At 36.1% G+C, this 10,369-nt stretch overlaps 1 pseudogene; it reads left to right on the top strand.

Annotated features, from left to right (window-relative positions):
• Window positions 1-8,161: 8,161 nt before the first annotated feature.
• Window positions 8,162-8,646, top strand: LOC105289104 (annotated as a pseudogene).
• The last annotated feature ends 1,723 nt before the right edge of the window (window positions 8,647-10,369 follow it).

Genomic DNA, 10,369 nt, shown 5'->3' with positions numbered 1-10,369 from the left:
GCTACATTTTCCTGAGTATTTAAGTCTTTGAATTCAAATTACGAAATTCCAGAGGTATGCTGATTGTTCCTGATATCTTAATGGCTGAGAAGGGTACTTTGCTCACCATGGGTGTGAAATCAGTGATGGTGCTTATAATAACATAATCTGTGTTTGTACACCTATGTTCCTACCAGCATTATTCACACTAGCCAAAAGCTGGGAACAACTCAAATGTTCACCAACAGATAAATGGATATACAAAATGTGATATGTACATACAATGGAATATAATTCAGTCTTAAAAAAGAATGAAATTCTGATCCATGTTACAATACTAATGAACTTTGAAGATGTTACGTTATGTGAAGTAAGCCAGACACAAAAGGATAAATATGTTATGAATCCACTTATTGAGGTACACAGAGTAGTCAAAATCAGAGAGACAAAAAGTAGAATGGCAGTTGCCAGGGGCTGGGGAAGGAGAATGGGGAGCTACTATTAAATGCGTATAGAGTTCCAGTTTGGGATGATTAAAAAAGAAAAATTTCTATGGAAGTTATTACGCTGAGTGAAATAAGTCAGACAGAGAAAGATAAATATCTTATGATTTCACTTATATGCGGAATCTAAGGAACAAAAAAAACAAACTAATCAAAAACAGACTCACAAATATAGTGGACAATTTGGTGATAGACAGAGAGGAGGGGGATTAGGGGGCTGAGAGAATGGGGTGAAGGGTTAAAGAAGTACAAATTAGTAGTTGATAGCTGGTCAAGGGGATGGGGAGCATGGCAGAAGGAATGCAGTTAGCATTAATACACTGGCAAGGTGGAGGGTCAGGGGAGGAAGAAAGCAATTGGGGGCATCATTTTATGAACTATATAGATGTCTAACCAATGTACTGTATACTTGAAACTAATTTAAATAAATATTTTTTTCAAAAAAGTTCTAGAGACAGATAGTGGGGATGGTTGCACAACAATGTAAATGTACTTAATGTCACTTAACTGTATACTTCATAATGGTTAAAATGTAAACTTTATGTCATGTATGCTTTACAACAATAAAAAAAAATAATGTGGCTCTGATGCCCTGAGAAGCAGCATGCTCACTCAAAAAACTAGAAGGTAAACCTTGCCAATCCTTTTAGCCTAGCTGCTCAGTCAAGAGCAGTTAGGTCAGACACCATTAGTCAACTTGTCCGACTGGAGAAATGAGGAGAAAAAAATGCCAACCATCATTTAAATCAAAATGATGTTGGTAACACAATGGCCCATGCCTCTCTGCTTCTCATCTGCCCTGCTCTGACACTAAAGGCAAAAGAGAGGAAGTCACGTCACCAGCCTAAGCAACACCTCACTCTGGTACTTCCACTTGTTAACTAACTCCTCAAGGAAAAGAAAACTGTCTACTTCTCTGCCCTTATGTCCTGAGTCATGACAAATGCTCCACAGACACATTCATTGAGCTTTAAGGAACTACAATTAATATACTTCCAACAATTAAAATTTTCCCAACTGGAGACTGTGTTCAGTACTATGTTAGACAGAATGAAAATATGGAAGAAGTATAAGACATGGTCCTTGCCTTTTAAGATCATATAATCTACTTGAGGGAATAAGAATCATACAATGATATAATAACAAACATTATGAGACAGAATATAATTAGGTGCTAAATTGTGTAGTACAGATTGTAAGTACTCTAGGAGGTCATAAAAATGTCTAACATCCCGTAGAAATGAATAATGGGTTGGAAAATCTTTACTCACTGCCTGCTTGTAGGAGCGAGCAGAGAAACCTATAAAATGGAATGAAAGCTTTTAAAAATACTCATTATATTTTAATTTTATGTGTAATACACCTCCTCTACCAAACAGTTCCTTTCTTAACTTCTTTTCCACATTTGTTTTTTCAGCCTTGTTTACAAGTGATTAGAAAATGCTTCAAAGGAATATAAATAAATGTGCCAAAAACCATTTGAAAGAATGTGTAAATTACCGTGAAACAGAGGTACTCAATGAAAAATTTGTAAATTCAGCCTTCATAAAAATAAATCTTTCATTTAAAGCTTAATTTGTTCACACAAAGCCAAGAATGAATAGCTATACAGACTCCCCTCTTTCCCACATGAGGGCTAGTGAGATCCAATGACAGTTTTATTCATTTAGCATCAGAATTCAGACCATCTGCTTTGAAATGGGACTTCCATATCCCTCTGCATGGCACAGATCAAAACAGACAGGGATTTTATTTCTATAATGAATCAAACTGTGAGTGGAGATATCGTTTTGTTCTGGCCAACCTCAAACATTAAAAGTTGTATGGCTACGTAGCTTAAGTAGTGAGCCGAAGAAGCAAAGAATTAAATTCTATTTCCTAGGCTGCCAGTGACTATAATCCCTCTCCATCACTTTCTTCATCCCTACTCACTAAGTAGCAATCAAACATGATCCATCAGAATTGAGTAAATATAGAGCTACCTGGTATATCTCAGTCAACTATTAGCCCCACATAATACTGGCTGGGGGTGTTCTTGGGTAATATATTTCTACATAACTTAAAATTTTGTGACTTAAAAGAACCATTTTGTTTCACTTGCGGTTTTGTGGATCAGGAATCTAGGAGGGCTCAGTTTGGTGCTTCATCTCATCCACCTGGTGCCAACCTAAAGCCGGAGAATCAATATTCAAGACGGTTTCCTCACTTAAATATTTGTCTTGCACCTCTGTGGTACTTCATGGTGTCTCTCTGCCTCTCTCTGTCTCTGTCTCTCTCTGTGTCTCTGCCTCTCTCTCCAGCTCATGGTGTCTCATCCTCCAGAAGGAGAGGACTAGGGTAAGGCAAGAAGAAGTGTCTCAGGCATAAAATTTTCAAATGCACTCATTCCCAAGTGTTGCCCCTATACTTGCTCAACCCTGAGATTGAGTGCCTTCTTGAGAGTGAAGCTCTCAGAGTGCAATATTTAAGTACTCACTCTTAGTATCATGCAAGGACACCCGAGAGTGAGTGCCTCCTTAAATTTTGCACTCTAAGTACCTCACTTGCCTCACCCTAGCCCTGATGCTGCCTCCAGGGCCTCTCCATGTGCTCGTGGGCGGGGGAAGCGGAGAAGGCGGTCTCCTTACAGCATGCTGGTCTCAGAAGTCACATTTCCTATATGGTGGCTATCTTCCAAGAGTAGGGAGATAAAGTGGCTGGGTCAGGAAAGGCTTACACATAACTGTTGCAGTGTCACTTCTGCCCTATTCTATTGATCAAAGTAATCATTAGCTCCACCCAAATTTATGGGTAGAGAAATAGACACCACCTACTGATGAGGGTGTAAAATTGCAGAAGAGCAAATGGTATGAGAGACATTGTTCTAGCCATCACTGGAAAACATTATCTTCCACATCTTCCTTTATAAACTTTCCTCCACATTATTCTTAAAGCACTGTAACATACTCCTAATTAATATCCTAGCCTCTAAACTTCATCTTCAGTTTAGTATATGGGAGCATATTGCTTACTCTCAGACATTCCTGTAGTAACTACCTTATTAGAACCCTTGCTTAAAGTTTCCAGCGGTACCCCTGGCTTATAAATAAAACCCATACTCATCTATCTATCATTGAAATGTTCCATGATTTGGTGCCATCTCACTTGTTACCAGTTGAATTATATCCCCCAGAAAGATATGTTCAATGCTAACTTTCATTTCCTGTAAATGCGACCTTATTTGGAATCGGCCTTTACAATTGTAATCAAGTTAAGATGAGATCGTGCTACATTAAGTTGGGCCTTAATCCAATGACCAATGTTTTTAAAAAAAAAAAAAAAGGGGTGCAATCTGGACACAGAGAGACAAAGAAGAGACACAGGAAAGAAGGCCATGTGAAGGCAGAGACAGAGCTTGGAGTGACACATCTACAAACCAAGGAAAGCCAATGATTGTCAGAAGCCACCAAAGGTAGCAAGAGACAAGAAAGGGTCCTTCCCTGGAGACTTCAGAGGGAGCGTAGCCCTGCCAACACCTTACTTTCAGACTTCTGGACTCCTGACTATGAGAGAACAGATTTCTGTCATTTTAAGCCACAAAGTTTGTGGTAAATTGTTACGGCAGGCCTAGGAAACTAATATACCACCCAACCATTCTACCCGTCACTGCTTCCAAATGCTCCTCCTTTATTTAGACAGAAGTCTCTTCCCTGTCCCCATCTTCCAATTAATTCCTGCATCTCTTTGTCTTTTTCTTCCACTAAACGAAGCAAAGCAAAGCAGTGTGAACACCTATAAATTGTGGCTGAGTTATAATTGACATCTTCTGGCATTCTGCTAAGCAGGGCTACTTGTCCCAAATGCTGAGTCAGAGGACACCTGGTATAGAGAATTGCATCCATTTGTTAACTTAAAAAAAAAATGTTGAGGAATACTTTTTTAGTAAGTGCTCAGAGTTAGAAGTAGAACAATTTTTTCCCTGTCGTGTTCTTTGTTCATCAAAAAGAAAAGTGTTGAAATGAGAGAGTAAATTATAGAAACTGATTGTGCAAAGCTATAGTAAACCTTTCTTGGCTGCTCACCTCTTAGCTGTCAGAAAATGTATGAATTATAATGGCTTTAAACAACTGGACCAAAAATGGCTTCCAAATGCTAACTCAATAACCTCGAGCTCTAGCCAGGTTGCTCATTACCATTCCCACTTCAATTGTTGGAAAGTGTATGTAAAGCTCCTCAAGAAATTAGGGAAGTCGTTTATCCTTTTGCAAAAACTACTTTATATGGTAACATGTGCAAAATAAATACAATGCTTTTTAATAATGGGTGGAATGGGACATCTTGTAGTACACAATGATTGCTTGTTATGAATAAAAATCATGCCAGAGATTTTAGGGACAGTACTGGAATGCAGGATGTGATCGATTGTCCTGTTGTAGCCTATGATGGTCGGTCTATACCTGGAGCCCTGTATACCTAGTGGGTACCACAGCTTTAGAGATGAGACTATCTGGAAGGAACTTAGGACAGTGAGCAAAATGGGAAAGAGGCTTGAGGAAGAGCAGAAGAATACAATAATATTTAACTTGAGTAGAAGTTTAAGAAAAAACTTAATTATCCTAATATATAAGAAAGGCTTTTCTAGTAAAGAATGAGACTTATTTTCTGTACCCGAAAGAGTAAAGCTATCACCAAGAAAGGAAAGTTATAGGAAGACAAATTCTGAATTATCATGAGAGATTCCTAAAACTCAAGTTAGTAACTGAAAATTGTCCCTGAAAATGTTCGTGCAAAGACTTGTAACTTCTTGACAATATCTCATTTATCTTTACAGCCCTATTGCATAGCACCATTACGCCCATATAATAACTGATTAATATTTGCTAAATAAAACAAATTTCAAATTGTCTCTTCTAAATCAAAGATTCAGTATTTTAGGATTTCGAAAGAAATTCAACTATGAGTCACTAATTTTTCCTTCCAATGAGTCACATAGTCATAATTTTCTTTTAGCTGGATGTGTATTCCTTAGGAAAATAAATAAGGATCTCAAATACATCAGCAGGAACATTTAGGTAGTACCATACAGTATTTAAGTGTAAAATGCGAAACACTTAACAAGTTCAAAGAGTCCAATACAACTATTTACACATCTGCTTAATCTATCCAAAATTCCCTTTATTCAAGGTAAAAGTGAACTGCAATTTATCAAACCTTTAGGACACGCATTATGCTTAGTGCTTTCACATTCATTCAAAATCATTTTTCGAACACCAACTGTGTGCCAGTCATGTCTAGTATTTTCAACAATTTAGTGAGGTAGGTATTAATATCTCTACTTGAAGGCCAAAAGAGTTATGTAACTTGTCTAAGTTCAGGCCGCCACTAGCCCATACAGAGCATTTGTCCAAATTAAAAAAAAAAAAAAAAAAAAAAAAAAAACAAGATACCTCTTCCTCAAGATATTTTACTTCCATTTGTCAGACAAAAATGTATCATAATATACTAATTTGATTAGAACAAGACACTTTATTGCCCTCCACCATAAAATCGTCTCAATATATATTCAAATTGATAATGTCTAAAAAATAAATAGCGTGCACTTCAGATGGGGTTTTCTTGTCCAGTACACAATCTACTCAACAGTAAATGACAGTCCTACATGAGCTCTAATAAATGCAGTGCTAGGGATTTTACTCCAAAGTACTGCAACTGACTCTCACCCTAAATGAGCATGATCAAAATTTTCACACGAATTACATAACTCTCTGGCTGCATACAACTGTTATCTCATTTCAGCACTGTTTCATACTCAAAGAGCTCATAAAATGTGTATTTATGTGGACATAGACCCACTGAATACATACAAAGCAAATAATGGTAGATGAATGAGAAGGGTTTCTCAGAAAGCCTATCACCAGACAAGAATTGCTTCTCAAAACCTGATTTTACCTACCAGACAAAGTGAAAAATGTTCTTAAGATTATAATATAAAATAACTGTTCTCATAACTGTCAACAAAATATTCAATCAGAACCTGAAGGTCCTAATTATTATCAGATTCTACTAAGATGGAATCTTAATGCTTCAGATTAAATTCAAGTCAAGTCAAAGGGCTTCAGATCAATAGTCAGTCAAATTCTGGAAGAAAGATATTTAGATAACAGGGATTTTTATGAAAAGATTTTGACTTTTCCTAGGGAAGATATCCCAGATAGTGAAATGGCCTTAACGCCCAATGAAAATTAAAATGTCCTTAGAAAAGTAATGAATGTTTATATGATGCTTTATTTATCTAAATCACCCTTTTGGGGTCTCTATTATGTTGCAGGTTTTGTGTTAGTCGCTGAGAACAGTGATGATCAAATCCAGACAGTGCTCAGCTCTCATTCCAGCAGGCAAAATTAATGTAAAAAAGGAAAGCGTGATAAGTGCTACAATAAAGATCTAGACAAAATGTGATAATCCCACTGGATCAAGACTTGGTTTGTTCTCCATACATGATTTCTTGGAATTTAGGTAAATAGAGCTCACAAAAATTTAAGTAAGCTTTAAAATTAACTTAAAAATCATCACTATCATCATACCTGGCCCATAGTAAATACATAATAGATGTGGAATGAATAAATAAATGAATTTTCTCACTTACAAATTAGAGTTGGGCTGTAAACAAACATCCATATCAATTATAAAAGAAATGTTCATGAATACAAATTTTTTTAAATAGTCAAAAGCCTAAGGCAATTTGAATTGAAAGAAGCCATTTATAGACAAATCTCATACTGGCTAGTTTAAAACATGCATAAATTATTTGTGACGTTTCTTAGAGCTATTTAATGATATATTTTTAGCATCTCAGTAGCACATTTTTATTTTCAACACCATGTGAACTATTTTTTTGTCCTAAATCTCAACCTTATCAATGGCTTTGGCAAGAATTATGAGGAATCCTAATAATTTCCATTGTTTTCAGCCCTATTATTATTAGAGGAACCCTAACAATTTCCATTGTTTTCAGCAAACAATTTCATTGTTTCCAGAGATCTGCATTTAAATGCAAAACAGAGACAGACAGAGATTCCTTGCTGTATAGAAGGGACCTATATTCATGAATTCCAATTTTTTCAGGTGGTTAATTTGAGATGAAAGTTTGTACCTTGAACAGTTTTAACCACTATGTTCTATACTAACCAAGCTGCCCAACACACGTTACACTTCTATTTCATACCTTACTCACGTTTTCATCTAATTCTATGATTTGGACTTCTTTTTGTTCCTCTCCTTTCTATTATAAATAACGTGAGGATGGGAACACAGCCTATGAAGTTCTCTCATCAGCACCCAGCCCAGCACCATATGCAATGAAGCACTTACAAAATGCTTTGTGGAGATTGTCTGGACAGTAAGCCCCCTCACACGTGAAACTCAGAAGTTGGCATTTTTGAAAAAATATACTTTTAGTCAATGTTTGATGTGAAGGAGAATCACAAAATGCCAGAATTGAAAGAGGCCTGTACCCTATTTAAAATAGTTGTCAACAATTTCTTTAACCTTGGGAGCTTCTTTCATTCTAATTAGCACCATCACTATCACTTACTAGAAAACAGTTCCAAACTTTCTATGTGGAGCGTATGGCTTTAGAAGGGAAAGAAAGGAGAGTACATACAAACCATAGTTCGCGCAATCCGACCATATGAGGGTCTCGGCGCACCTGGGCCACGGCGGGGCGCTGGCACAGTGGACTCGGCGGCGATGGCTGGGCAGTCTGCAGGGGTCCGAGTGGGCGCTCGAAGGACCCGAGATTGTCTACAGCCACAGGCGGAAAAGGTGGAAAATTCATCATCGCCATTGCCAGAAAGAGCGATTTATGGCTTTGTTCTTCAGCAACCCACTTGGCTTCATACTACATCTCATGTAAGCTTTTCTTCCTGGGTTTTGACTAAATTCCTTAGGCTTAACCTATTGGCTTCAAAAATATTGGGCAGTTGCAATACTTCCTTATTAATATTGTAATCGATTACGTACTCTTATTTGGAATTAACATAAGTACCTCATACAATCACAGATAACTGTACTAAAAATCAACAGGAGAAATAACAAAAGGCCATTCCAGCATTGATACAGCCTTATTAGTAAAGTAAATCAAATGTACTTTCATGCAGCCAAAGACCTCTACATCAAAAACTGAATTGTATGTAGACTAACACCAAGCATTTATTATATGTTTTTGACATAATTTGACCATAATTATTTTGACTATCTCTCATTAATATTCAGTATTAAAATGTAACAAAATAATAAGTGCAACTTCTCTTAGATTAACTTACATTAATGTTGTCAGTGCTGTCAAATATTAGTCATTAATGGAAAGAATAAATAAAATACTGTATTAACATATTTATATATATGTATAAAACTCTATAGTATAACTACTCCCACAGTACACATGCAGAGAAGATCTGCTTCTCGGTAACTCAGTGAAATTTTGGAATCATTTATGCCTGTAGTTTTGTTAAATATTGGTATTCAACATGATTCAAGTTGAACAATTAAATAGAAACAGACAATTTGGGTTGCATAATTATGGTGGCAGAAATCAGGTTCCAATATACTATGAATTTTATACAGTAAAATACTAAGTTAGTTCTTGATTCAAAAAGAAAAATAACTAAGTTTTAACTTCTTTTTGAAAAACAGGCATCCTGTTTGCCTACTCTCTTGGACTGATGAAAATTACAAGTTTCTACCCTATCTTCAGCAAGTGCATGTACACAAATCTGATAAAGAATTGCACAGGCAGAAATGTTAAAAATCCATATGCATTAGCAACATAAGAAACCATTAAAAAGAGACATTTCCTCGGGTACTTACAGGGTGGATTTTTTGTGTTCCAGTTTCTTTTCCTCCTTAAAATTTTCGTATTAACCCTAAGAGTCTGAATACAAACAAATATTCCTAATATTACCGTCCAGGTCTATATAAATTTCCCCCAACTTCGCTCTTCTCCACTGAAATCAAATGTACCTCTGGTTTACATAGGTGCTAGTGCTAGGCAACTAGTAAGTGCTCATATTCATTCAACAGATATTTATTGCATATATGAGCAAACTTTGTATCAAGTGCTAGAGTACTAGGGAATGAGCAAAAATACATAAAAGAGGATACCCAGCATTCCTGATTTGTAATTTGAACAAATAAAATGAAAGAGTAAAGAGGATAAGAAATGAAATGGGATGGGATAAAGTGATAAAATGAAAAGGAATGGGAAAATTATTTTTCTACTCTTAGCTCCTTGCATTTCACTAAATTTCTATAAAAAGCTTAAGGATATAGTCTATATTACTTTTTGTCACATCTTTAATACCTGCCATAGTGGAGAATATAGATTTAACTGAGTAAATTAAAAAATAGTAAGATGTCACACAAGAGAAACAGAAAATGCTATGAGCACTGAAACTAACATTACCAATATAATTACCTCAACATTAAGGAATCAGCTTGTTCATTGTTACCTGAAATAAATCATGTAAATGTCTTCTCAGATTTTTACTTCTTAAAATCCATCATTCGTGCCTTTGAAGTAGGGACTTCAGGGGTTTTAGGAGTGACACTCAGTGTCAAAAACTAAATCTTACAAGATAATTTACAAAGAAAATCACAAACTAAGTCTTTTCAATACCTCAGGCTGGATTTCTAGTTTTATCATAACAGGATGTAGTTTTGTATGTAAATATGCATATAATTTTCTAAATATTAAAAGGTTTCTTCTTTTTAATCACTTTCTTCATGGACAAGGAGTCTGAGCAAAGACCAAATGCTGAAGGAAGGCCCCAAGCTCCTAAATTGCTTTTACTGAGTAAGAGGGTTTCCAGGCACCTTATAACCTAATCCCACCAGAAGCTATGGCATGC

This window comes from Pteropus vampyrus, unplaced genomic scaffold (genome assembly GCF_000151845.1).
Source record: "Pteropus vampyrus isolate Shadow unplaced genomic scaffold, Pvam_2.0 Scaffold1, whole genome shotgun sequence".
In the NCBI taxonomy this organism is placed as follows: domain Eukaryota; kingdom Metazoa; phylum Chordata; class Mammalia; order Chiroptera; family Pteropodidae; genus Pteropus; species Pteropus vampyrus.
The sequence above is the reverse complement of the archived record's forward strand: the minus strand, read 5'-3'. Positions and strand labels throughout refer to the sequence as shown.